A 13,433-nucleotide genomic window follows, 5' to 3' on the forward strand; every position below is an offset into this window, starting at 1 on the left:
AGCAAAGTCCTTCCCCTGGGGCCCACAGGAAGGGAGGCTGCAGACCTGTGCCCTGGCAGAGGTACCAGCTTGCAGTAACCTGGCCAATGAGAAGCCAGGCCTTTTCGTGCTGTGTTTAATACATCTCCACTGAATACTCCCTATAAGCAGGACTCAAAGGGTCAAAGGCCATGGAACTCAAAGATGCCATGTTGGGAGCACCTTGCAGGGCTGACACCCTCACTCAGAGGGTGCTGACGTCCTCACATCTGGCTACACTCAGGTATTGGGTTTTGAAAAGCCCTCTTCTGAGAGATTCTAGTGTGCAACCAAGGTAACAGCACATGGCTGAAACAGGGAAACTGATGTCACTGATGTCGGTTTTTCAGAGTTAGTGCGGGGCCCTTAGGTTCACTGGGAAAGGTTTCACCTTTCAGCAGCACATGGCGACTTCCCAGGCGAGTTTTTCCACGAGACAGAGACATAAGTTATATTTAAATAACAGGTTGCTTAGGGTAAAGGACAGAGGAGTAAGTCACTTGCATAGGCCCAAGCGGGAGGGGAGAGGTCCCCATAAGGGACAGGGCTGCTGAGAGGCCTGCATGGCGCAGGCAGGTAGCCTTGAGGAGAGCGGCCTCCACGAGGGAGGTCAGTGCAGAGAAGTCCTGGCAGGTGCAGGTCACGGGCAGGCAGGAGGCTGCTGCCCTGCAGAGGAGACAATGGGTGAAAGACGCACCTGCATTGGCACAGGTGGGCAGAGGACAGCTGCCCCGAGCTGGTGCAGAGACTGCCCTGATACAGCTTCTCCCTGGGAGGGGTCACTCCTTGTGAACTCAGGCTTGCGGATCTCGAATAGACTCTGAAAAGGACAGGAGACCCCACGATGGGCTCCCTCTTCATATCTTTATCTTTCCCCTTTGGGGTCTGTAAATGACGCCCCTACAGCACTCTGCTACCTGCCTTGATCTTGTGCCGTGTGACCTAGGCCCTGGCGCCTAAGGATCTTGGTTTCTACAGCTGAGTCAGTGGTTACACTAATCCCTTCTGCCCGACTCCTTGTGTGAGTCAGGCTTGTGAAGCCTCTTCAGTTACTTGCTCCATCATCTTGAGCTAGGGTGGCTGCAGCAGAGATGGAGTCAAGAGCGCAGGACACCAGGCACCCGGGTCTGGCTCCTCCAGGGAGGCTCGTGGGCTGCAGAGCTGGTGGCCTGGGGGGAGCCGCCTCCCGGAGGCGGGTGAGGCCCAGCCTGGCACCTTGACACCTTGGTTTCGTAAATTAGGAGATGGTTCCCTAATGGCCACTTCTCTGCCTGCCCTGTGTAGGGGCGTCCCCCCAGCTCGTCCTATGACTGCTGAGGGGGGTGCGATCCCTCCCGACACTGTCACATCCTGTGGGTGTCGCTCCTGCTGACCTCAGCGCCACCAGGGCAATAACACGGCTCCCCACGCATTTCCTCAGACCGTGAAGTCAGCTGTCCCTCCTGTTTTGAAATCTCTGGTGGCCAGGCACTGACTCACTTCCCTTAGCCCGTGGGGCCCGGCCATTCCTGGGTCAACAAAGCCTGCTCACAGAACTGGTGGAAACTACCAGATTGGACGGCAAAGCCTTGAGTTCTAATTCCCGCTCTGCACCGTTGGGGTGGGGGCCCAGGGCCGTTGTCTGGACACGCGGTTGACAGCCCTGACTGTCCCTGAGAGCTGTGCAGGTGCAGGAGCAGCACCCCAAACGCAGCTGGCCCGAGAGGCTCTCCGCTCACGGAGAGGCCGGCGCCCCTCCTCGCCTTTGGTCAGCCACGAGGTCATATTCGTGCCAGACGCTCTTCTGGCTGCTGCCACATGGCTGTGCCCTTTTTTTGATACTTGTTTTACAGCAATTTTAATTTTATAACGAAACTGACAGACAAGTACAGATGTTGGTTTATGATGATGCGTGGATAATGTTATAAAGTGCTATTACCTCAATATAAATTTTTTTAAATATTTATTTATTGATGCATACCGAACTGGGGTACAGGCCAGAGGTGCAGGGGTGATTCACCAGAGACGGACTGGGGAGCAGAACAGGCAGATCGACGAGGTACACTGCTGAGGGGAGCAGCGGGCGGGTCGGGAGAGGTCTGCCGCGCTATGTGGGTCGGCTCCCTGGCCGGGGATCGAACTCGTGCTGCAGCGGCTGTGGTTTCGTGGTGCTGCGCTTTAACCCGCTGCACCACCAGGGAGGGCCCTCAATATAAAAGGTTTCAATAAAAAAAGAAATACATAAAAACACTGCCTTCCAAGCCAGAGACAAGCGGCTACAGGGTGAAAGTGGCTGAGCCAGACTCGACTGTCATCTGGAGCGTCGTCGTGACAAATGCTGACACCCCTGTGTCCGGGACACCTTGCTGAGCCTGCGGCCTGGTCATCCCTGGCCGCTGTGGGCAGGGACCGTGTGGGTCGACTTCTGCAAGGCCACGTGACGCCTGAAGGCTTGCTGTCTGCCAAGCTTCTCGCGAACATTTGGTCCAACGCAGTCCCGGGCCAGCCCGGCCAGGCAGCAGGCCGCTGGTCACTGCGCTTGGCAGATGCTCTGGGTCCCCTCTGTGGGCACACCCAGTCACCACCCAGCCGCCCAGCCTGCGCCTGCTCCGGGCTTTTGTTCCCGCCACAACTCTGTCCTGAGAGCCTCTGCTGTGTACCTCGCCATCCTGTGTGCCCACCCAGGTTTCCGGTTATCCTCATGGTAGCCCCCAGCCACTGGGCTTAGCTCTTCTGCTCTTCAGGTGTTTTATTCACCTGTCCTTCACTGTCTTTCTTTTCTCTAGCCTTTAACCCTAAACCTGCTGTCTCTGGGCAAGGTCGCCTGTTCACCTTGGCTCCCCAGGCCCTCCACACTGGCTCCAGGGAGCTCCCCAATCCTCCAGGCAGGATGCCCCTGCTTTGCCCTCCTCCTGAGACTCTGGGTACCAGGGCAGGAGGGCAGCCCCTCTGGCTGTGTGACTTCTTTCCAAATTGTCCTTCGGCCAGCTCTGAATGTAAACAACCAAACGGCCAGAGGTCTGGAGTTCATATCGATTTCTCTTCTGCAGGGGAGGGGACTGGACAGGAGTCTTTGTTGGCGTCTGGGTCATTTCCTGGGAGTTATTTCCCTGACTCAGCCCTTCCAGTTAACCCTATCACTTCTGTGTGTCCTGTTTGACCTTGAATCAGTCAGTTGCCCCCCCCATCTGCCACTCCTCCCCACCTCTGTCCAGAGCGCAGACAGGCACAGACAGCCCCCCCACCGCCGCACCCCCTCAACCTCAGTGCTTCCTCCTTGCTCTGGCTCATGCCTCGGCATCCCTGAGAATTCAGGAAGACTTCCTCCCCAGCGGAGGAAGCACGCCAGGCCAGCAGGCCACAGAGGGCCACCTGGCGTGACACGGGTTCACTCCACATACTCGGATTCTTTCCCAACAGCGGACCTTCCCGCACGGCTAACTCTAGCCGCTCCTGACCCAGTGGTGAACGTTGTGCTTGTTCGGTCCTTCACATCCCGGCTGCAGCCCCACGGCCGAGAGCGCCCCGTGTGTTTCCTAACCAAGTGCTGGGGTCTTCCAAGCACCCCCTGGTGTCCCATCTCCGCTCCCTTCTCAGAGTCCGCCACCTGTCCCGGCCACGCAAACGCCCTCACCAGTACGGCCTTGCCAATACAGCCGGTCATTTTCTAAAAAGCAGAAGATCACTAGTCACTTACTTGCCCACATTTTGTCTCTCTAGAAAGGTGTTTTTCTCCTTCAAGACAAAGGGCCCCATTTTCATCCTTTATCCCCTAAGTGGGCAGATGGGGAAAGAGAGTGACTCAGTAGGTACAGAAGCTCAGGCTGCCTCCTCATTCCGGTCACGCCCCCCTTGTGCCGTGGCCGTCCAGGCACATGCCGGGGACCCCCGCCCCTGCAAACCGCAAGCTCCCAGGTGAGCAGGACAAGGGCCCACGCCCCGGCAGCCCAGGCCCCTGCATTCACCGAGCCGGCTAGAGGTCGGCCGTGGCGGTTCTCCGTCCAGCCACCCTTGGGGCAGCAGTTGAGGGCTGGCCTGAGGGATCAGAAGCACTTGGTGTCCACCTGCTGGAAAAGCAGTTTTTTCATGTGCAAGGGCAGAAGAGAAGGCCCAGGCGACGGGGCAGCAGCCGGGCACCTTGTGTGTCGGGGATACGGTGCTGAGAGAGGGGTGATACAGTCCCCGCACTTCAGCGCTCTTGGTTCCGTGAGACTCTGGCAGCCTCATGTCCTGGCTGAAGTGAGAGATGACTGACTAGACCCTAGAGAAAGCTGAGCGCCCGGGGTGTGGGACTCGGGGGATGCCGGCTGTGCCACGTGGGTCCCCGCACTGAGAAATCTCATCGCCCCACTGGCACAGCCGCTCACGCCCGTTCACGCTCCTGCTGAGGGCTGCTCACTCTCCCCACCCCCTGCCACGGCGGCCTCCAGTGTCCTGGCTGCAGCTCCCTGTGGGTGTGCCCGCCCTCAGCCCCTCAGCCCCCAGCGCCAGGCCCCTCTGCCTTAGGGTAGCCCTCGCACAGATGCGGGGAGAAGGACTAGACGCCCCTAGGCCATCCCTCAGCCCAGCACCATGTCCCACGAAGACTCCAGGCTTACAGGAAACCAGACAAAAGTGAATGGAGAGCTGGGCGCTGCCAGGGACCTCAGCATTGCACTGGGTTTGCTTGTTAGGTTTTAAGTAATAAAGGGCCCCTTGGGGGCCCTCGTGCTGTGCTCACCGAGCTGCGCCTGTCCTGAAGAGAACCCCCACACTATTTGGAACTGGTTGCTGTCATCTATATGCCTGGCTGTGTATGTTTACTGCTTTTCTGCTGAGCTCAAGTGGCTGAATGTGCCCGGAGCTGTGCCAGAAGGAACAGCCACATGTGATGTCACCTCCAGGAAGCTTCAGGGATAATTCTAACATGTACCTTGGCCCCTCAGTAGGCAGGCAGCCCCTCCCTGCCCCCCTTAACAAAGAAAGGACCATGGTCTCCTACACAGAAGCTGGTCAGCACCTGGGGGGGGGGGGGAAGCCAGGACCCCCTGGGGAGATTTGCCTCTTACCCCCAAGGAGGCACTGACAGAAATTAGCCTGGAAGAACAGGACGGGGCTGGGCTGTGGGTAAAGGTTTCCCAGGCCGAGGAACAGCCTGGAGGGCCGTGAGATGTGGCAGAACCCGAGGGAAGCAGTCCACTGGCCCTGTGTGCCAGGCTGGGCCGCAGCCCCATGGGTAGGGGCAGCCAGGAACCACTCCCTGAATGGGAACTGTGGCCACACGTCTCAGCGGAGTGACCCCTGGAGTCTGGGCAGCCTCTTCGCTCCTTTCCTTGTCTATAAAGCCAACATGGCATGTAGACTGAGGTCTAAATAAGAGAACTGAGGACGGGCGCAAGACCTACCTGGCACACTGACAGCACTCCCTGCTCACTACCGCACTCCCCTGTCGGGCCTGAAGGCACCCCTGGAGGGGTTTCCAGCGCAGGGGAGGAGAGAGGACTTGTAACCAGGGCCCTGAGGGAGGGTATTTCTCAGCTGACTCTGCCCTGGGTTCCGGGAAAGCCAGGCGGCGTGGGAGGTGGTGGGAACTTCGCAACAGGTCTGTCTCCAGAAGCCAGAGAGAATGTGAGCAAAGGTGTTCTAGAGAGCAGGCCTCCCCAGCGGCTGCGGGCATCCTCCCGCACCTCCTTGAGGCCGGTGCCCCATCAGCAGGAGGCAAGCCCGAGGGGCTGCAGGGTGGGGGGCCTCCGTGCCTTTCCTTGCTCTGCGTTGCTTAAGGGGAGCTCTTCCTCTGAGTCGCCTTGGCCCCTCCCCCACGCACCAGCACTCAGGAGCCTGACTCCGAGCTCTTCTCAGCTCACCCTTAGGCGCTGGGTTTGCATTTCCAAGGGCCTGGGAAGCAGCCTTCCCACAGAATGGCCCCCCTGGCTGTGGAGGGGGGCGGCGGGGGGGGGGTCAGATCCCTGATGTAGAAGAGCTTTAGCGCCCAGGGCCTGGGGACAGCTGCAGCCGTGGTGATGGAGTGAAACAGGACAGGTCTGTCTTCCGCCCATCGATAAGCATTCCTCTCTGCTGCATTTAACTAGTTTGCCTTCTTGCATTCTAAGGAGAAGGAAGGACAGCCCCAAAGAGGATAATGAGGATGTTAAATATCAGGTGCTTACAAAGCAAGCTGGTGCCCACCCAAAATCTCCAGCTACCTGCATCAAAATGCACCCACCTCCTCTGGCCCCTCTGTAGACCCTCACGGGCTCCCTCTTTGCGCCAGCCCTCTGCTGGAGAGCAGGAGGGGCGTTTTCACTCGCAGATCTGCTGCCCTCCTCAGTTGTCCACAAACGACTTTCCTTCTCAAACTGTCTCCTTTTCTTGGCTGAGGGACACTGAGGCTGGTGTCTGGTATCAGACAGAGGCCCCTCACAGATGGGGGCTCAGAGCACTCCCCCCCCCAACCCCTACCCCCCCAACTGGCTGAAGGACACACAGGCAGTTAGTGTCCTGCTGGGACCAGAGCCCAGCCTCCCTGATTCTCCTGGGCCTGCCCCCCTCCAATTTAGGCCCAGGAGAAATGCTCTGGGGAAGGTCATCACACCTTTGCTGAAAACTGCTTTCTCTTCTCATTGCAACCAACTGTCCATGTCAGAAAAACACAGAGATTCTACAAGGGCTTGACCTCTAAGTCACTTTCTTTTTGTTGTTGTTATGCATATAGAACTGGGGTACAGGCCAGAGGTGCAGGGAAGGTGAGACGATTCACAGAGACAGAGTGGGGAGCAGAGCAGGCAGATGGACTGAAATACGCTGCTGTGGGGAGCAGCGGGGAGAAAGGAGAGGTCTGCTGCATCCTGTGGGTCACTCCCTGGCCCCGAGATCTGAGATAGAACCAGTGCTGCAGTGACTGGTGGTGGCTTCACAGCGCTGAAACTTTAACCCCTGCACCACCAGGGAGGGCCCTCAAAGTCACTTTCACTGGGGAAGCTGGCAGCCCGTGTCTTGGTAGGTGTCTTTCCTAAAACTCCCCAAAGGCCCTCCTGAGAGAAAAGGCCGAGTCCACGGGTATGGTTTAAGGGGGGACAAGTCCCTGGGTGGTGGCCAATGAGAGACACCAAAGGGCTGACAGATGGTGTCTGGGGACAGTGACTCTGGCCTGAGGGCCCCAGGCTGCAGGCCCTGCAGTGCTGGCCAGCCGGGCTGGCAGTCAGGCCCCTCACGTGCTTTCCCTCAGATGCCAGTTACAGGGCAGAAAAGGCTGGTGCTGTGGGTGGGAGAAGCATTTCAGAGAGCGAGGGGGAGATGGAGCAGGAGTGGGAGGCTATTTGTGGCCTTGAAGAACAGCGCTCTGCTTGGCTCTTTACAGTGGGAAGGGCAGGTCCTTCCCGGCACTGTTAGGGAACAGGCCTGACCCTGGCCTCCCAGTAACCCAGCAGCCGCTTTTCTGCCTTTTGTCTGTCCTTCCACCCATTTTGGGGGTGAGGGCTGGGTAGGAGCTCATTTGAGAAAGAGAGAGCCCTTATGAAAGAGTCTGCGGTCTCCAAGCCAAGACCAGGCCCGGCCTCTCCCGCCTGCATACACAGCAGCGACACTAACCAGCGGCCTGTTCTGCTGCCCTCCGTGGGGGGGGGGGGGGGCAGGAGGCACTTGTGAGCTTTGGCTCAGGAGGCAGCAGCTTTCGCAGGGCTGCAGGGCGCAGCCAGCTGTGAGGGTAGCTGTGCCCAGCTGGCCCGGCTGGTTCTGAAATCGAGTTTTCGCTTCCCCTGGAAATCCCACGCACTTGATCTCTGCAGCTTCCCCTATGTGTGGGTCTAATTCCCTGGGGGTTTTGGCGCATGGGTTTTCTGAGCACTGGGTCAACATTTTCACTTGACTTTGGATTGCTCACAGAACTGGAGAGTAAAGGTTACAATCCTGACAGACTAACACCCAGAAACAACACTGGAGCCAGGCAAGTGAAGTCACAAAACATACTCTCGTCAGACCCGGCAACAGCGGGGTGGGAGTGGTGAGGGGTCCTAACCCAGTCCCCCCACAGCCTGGAGACCTAGGGCAGTGCCAGTCTAGTGAGTGGAGAACAGAGAAAGGGGTGTACGTATATAAAACAGAGGGAGCACTAACGCCTGCAAGAGAGAAAGAGGAGACTGAGTCTGGAGGCCCAGACCACCGGGCACGGGGCAGGGACCGCTTCTAGCCATGGACACCGACTTAAAATTTAACCCTTGGGCCCTCCCTGTTGGCACAGCGGGTTGGAGCTCTGCACTGGAAGCGAAGCTAGGCCAAGCCGTGGCCACTTCAATGCGAGTTCGATCCCAGCCCCGGAGGTGACCCACAGGGCGCAGCAGACCTCTCCTGTCTCCCCACTGCTCCCCTCAGCAGTGTCCTTCATCAGTCAGCCTGTTCTGCTCAGTCTCTGGTGAATCCTATCACTGCTCCTGCACCTGCACCCCTTTCTGTATGCATAAATTAATAAAACCTTTTTAAAAAAAAATTAAACCATCCAAGAACTAAAGGGAGACATGGAATAAATTCTCCATAATATGGGAGGGAGTGTGCAAAACTTACCTCATTCCCACTCAACTTCCAGCAACAATAAAGGGAAAGTTAGCTTCAAGGAACTTAAGTGGTAGCCAGAAAAGTAAGATGCAATTAGATAAATAAGCAAGATTTTAAAAAAGTGACAACCTAAGGTTAAAAAAAAGATGTACAACAAAGAGTTAATACGCTCAACTCTAGAAGAAGTTTCTGATGTTGATTAAAAGGCCGACAACATGTCAGAAAAATACCCGAAAAACACAAACAGAAGAAGAAAGGCAAATATTTCAAAACTCTATGAAAAGACTCTCAATCTCATGGCTGGGGGCGGGCAGATCGCCCAGGGGTGCGATTTCTTGCTAATCAGATTGGCTAAGATGCACAAGCTGAGCAAAAAACTCTCTTGTCCAGGCTCTGAGAAAACAGCCCTTCTCAGCGGGAGCCTGGCCTGCGGGAGGGAATTGGGCAGCATCTATCAAGACGACCTGGGCATCTGCCCCTTGGTCCTGCAATACCATTTCTAGGAATCTGCCCCCACTGTGAACAACACAATAAACAGAGACCAGGCTATTTACTGAGACTCTACTTGTAATAGCCAAAGTCGGGGGAGGGGCAGGGGAGGAGCAGAAGGTCCCTGAAGAAGGAACCTGCAGGGTAAACACAAACAATAGCAAAACCACACAGAAGCGCTTCGCAGCCCTAAAAAGGAAAAGGAAATTTCCTCAAAAATTTTAAAATAGAATTAGCCATATGAGCCCGTAATTCTCCTTTTTGGGTATAGACCCCCAAAGGCTGACAAGGTAGCTGTGTCCCCCGCGTCTACAGCAGCGTCCACAAACTGAGCTGTGCACGCAGCCCAAGTGCCCAGCAGATGGACAGACAAGTGAGGCCTGCACCTGCCCGGGAATATTCCCCAGGCTTTTTTTTTTTTTTAAAGATTTATTTATGTATGTATATAAGAACTGGGGTGCAGGCCAGAGGTGCAGGGGGTGAGAGGGCTCCCCAGAAACAGAGTGGGGAGCAGAAGAGGTAGATCCACTGATCCATTGAAACATACTGCTGAGGGGAGCAGCAGAGAGACAGGAGAGGTCTCTGCGCCATGTGGGTCACTCCCTGGCGGGGGATTGAACTGGTGCTGCAGTGGCTGGGGAAAGCTTTAGTGCTGTGTTTTAACCCCTTGCACCACCAGGGAGGGCCTATTTTATTGTAATTAAAGCTAAATTAAAGAAAAAAGATCACCACAAATAAATACAGTGTGGTCTTCAGGATCCACTGTCATGAGGTTAAAATCAAGATGGAAAAAAGACCGTAGTGTACTTTTTATCAAAGAACGAAAGATATCCCTGGTGGCACAGGGCTTAAAGTCTCAGCGCTATCAACTATCACCAGCCACTGTGGCCTGAGTCCGACATCTGGCCAGGCAGTGACCCACACGGCACAGCAGGCCTCTCCTGTCTCCCTGCAGCTCCCCTCAGCAGTGGATTTCAGTAGATGTCCACTCTGTCTCCGGTGATTCCTCTGACCCTCTCCCTACATATCTGGCCTGTACCCTAGTTATTGAATAAATAAATAAAAGTAAATCTTTTTTTAAAAAGGGAGCATAAAAAATTCAGTATATAGTTCTGCTTATTAAAATAAACATTGGTGATTTAAACAAAAAGGAAAAGGTCAAAATATACAGATTTGACTTGACCATGTGCATATTTTACATACTTAGATAGCAACTCCTAAAAACTGAAACAAAATAAAAGACAGGGATTACACCAGGAGACTTTACTTTTTTTTTTTTAAGTTAGTTAGTCAATGCCAGTTTACAACACTGTATTGCTTTCAGGTGTATAGTTTCTCACTTTAGCACCAAGTGACTAAAGTACAATTTATTTTTGGATTTTACACTTTTGTAAAAATTGTGTTTATTAAGGGAACGCCGGTTTACAACACTGTATGATTTAAGGGTATACAGGGTCACGCCCCTGCAGATGTGTGCTTTACCCCACACCCACCACAGAAACCCAGTCACCCCCTCCCCGACTTTGTCCACAGGACCCTCCCCCTGCCGCGGCTACCACCCTCCCACTCTTCCCATCTCTCCCCATCTGGTAGCTTCATTCTACAGTTAGATTTCTAGAATTTATTTGGCTTTGTTTTTCGTCTGCTCCTTTCCACATGAGTGAAATCACCTGGTATTTTTTTCTTTCTTGTTTTGAGTTATTTTGCTTATCATAACCCTCTGCCCCTGAGTTCCATCCACATCATCACTAGTGGCAAGATTGTCTTTTTTAGAGCTGAGTAGTATTCCACTGTGTGTCTATAGATCGCATCTTCCTAATCCACTCATCTGTCACTGGGCAATTAGGCTTTTTCCATAGTTTGGCTATTGTAAACATACAGTGATTGGGCTATATATTCCTATTTGGATTTACTCTAAGAAGAAAACCACAAGAAACAATATATTTAGCTGTTTTCAAAAATGAGTTTTTGGTGGTAACGTTGGGGTTACGACTCTAAGACTGTTGTGGATGTGGTGGAGAAAATGTGACGTGAGAACTGAGGTTTGAAGCATGGGAGACAGGCAGTCAAGGTGTAAAACTCCAAGAGTAAGCAAAAACCCTAGAATTCTGAATTTGAATCAAAAGTATCATGAACCGGTATTTCTTCTTAAAATGAAAAGAAAATAAATCCTATCTCTATCTCTTTGAAAAAGTTTAGCATTACTGACCAGCACAGACACAGAGCATTTCTATACCCAGATGGTGGAGAAGTGACTGACTGCAAAACCCAGGGTACAAAAGTACAAACACACACTTGGCATCGTTTGTCATGCCAGCAAAGAGCTTAAAAGGACCTTGGACACGAAGACTTTGTCCATAGGACTTCGGGATAAGAGGACAGGTTACTGCTGGGCCAAAACTGAGATTAGTTGAAAATCAATACGAATAATAGCTTCAGTTCACTGAACCTGCATGAGTTCACGGTGATTTCAAAAACTTCACCAATCACCTGTGGTGGATACTAGAGAATGACTTATTACTGGGAAAACCAGTGAATAAAGGTGAGGGCAGGGAATCTTTTATCTTAGGAATTCTACCTGAGGGTAACCAAATAGTTGAGAAGGGAGAAATACCTTTGCATACAAAGAGCCTACGCATTGACCAAAGAAGGCACTATGACTGGAAAGTCAGCATTTGCAAATCCTAATAAACGAGCAGATCAATCAGTGCTAATAAGTAATCCCATCCATGTTCTCTGTAAAAGTCTAGCATTGTTGACCAGCACAGACACCTGGAAGTTCCTCACAACACTAAAAATAGAACTTCCACGTGATCCAGCTATCTCACTGCTGGGTTCATAGCCAAAAGAATGGAAAACCAGATCTCAATGAGGTACGTGCACACCCATGTTCGCCGCAGCACTATTCACAATAGCTATAAGGCAGTAACATCTAACTGTCCATCAGCCGAGGAATGGATCAAGAAAATGTGGCCTAAATATACAGTGGAATACTACTCAGCCTTTAAAAAGAAGGAATCCTGCCATATGCTACTACATGGATGAACCTGGAGAGCATGCCAGCTCAAAGGAACCAATCACATAAAAGCCAAATACTGCATGATTCCATTTATGTGAGCTCTCTAAAGTAGTCAAGTTCTGGGCCCTCCCTGGTGGCGCAGCGGGTTAAAGCACAGCACTGAGAAGCTTAAGCCACTTCCGCATGAGTTCGATTCCCGCCTGCCCCGGAGGAGTCCACAGGGCGCTGCAGACCTCTCCTGACCCGCCCGCTGCTCCCCTCAGCAGTGTACTTTGTCGATCTGCCTGCTCTGCTCCCCATTCTGTCTCTGGTGAAACCTCTCACCCTCCGCATCTCTGGCCTGTACCCCAGTTCTATACGAATAAATAAATCTTTAAAAAAAAAAAAAAGTAGTCAAGTTCTTAAAAATAGAAAGCAGAAGTCGTGGTTGCCAGGGGCTGGGGTGGGGTGGGGGAACAGGAGTTGTTCAAGGGTAGAACGCTTCAGTCCTACAAGATGAAAGGTTGTTGAGATTCCTGGTACAACGATGTGCACACAATCTGTAATGTGGTGCGTTTTAATCACAATAAAGAACAATTAAGTGGTCCTTGTGCTGTCCCTAACCTGGGGCTGCTGATCCCGGTCAGTCCTAAAAGAGGCCTGGAGGCCTGAGCTTCAAAAGGGATCCTGCCTGCTGCCCCAGCCCCAGCCCCTCAGCCTCTGATGGGCAAAACCAGGAAGGAGGGTCTCACCGCCCTGCTGAAGAGAGGCCTGCCCTGTCAACTCTGTACCTCCAGATACCTCCACGATCATTGCCGAACGGGGAGCTCAGAAGCACTGGCCCTTCAGAACCTGGCTGGGAGCTTTGTGTACAATCAAAAAGCACCTTGAACATTTCCCAAAGGAGCCGGGTTTACTGGGCTCTCCAGCGAGTCGGAGAATCCCCTCAGCTCTCCCAGCCGAAGGAACATTCCTGGGTCAGTCCACAGAAAAGCAATGCAAGCACCCATATTGGCGTTGATGCCCAGAGACACCAGTGCCTGAGGGTCAAATGCCACTTATTAACTCCATCTTCTTGGTTAGAATCAGACGCTCTGAGAGGGAATACTGGCTTAATGAGTCCTGGTCACACAGAGGTCAGGAACTTTTTATGGTGACGTGGGCCGCATCTAGCATTACCCCAGAGGAAGGAGGAGGCCTACCGGATGCGGCTGTGAGACAGCCTCACGGTGAGGACCACTGGGTGGGAGAAGATCTGAAAGGGAGCCACTGAGAAATGGGGCCAGAACCCTGATGGAGCCATGCCTGAAGCCCACCCTCTCTTGAATTTTCAGTTACACGAGCCAGTAAGTCCCCATTACTGCTAAGCTCCTGTGGGCTGGGCTTTGTTTCATGAAGCCAAACCATCCTGAGTGAGGGAGAC

The sequence above is a fragment of the Condylura cristata genome, unplaced genomic scaffold, assembly GCF_000260355.1.
Source record: "Condylura cristata isolate star-nosed mole 26May11 unplaced genomic scaffold, ConCri1.0 scaffold00015, whole genome shotgun sequence".
NCBI lineage: Eukaryota > Metazoa > Chordata > Mammalia > Eulipotyphla > Talpidae > Condylura > Condylura cristata.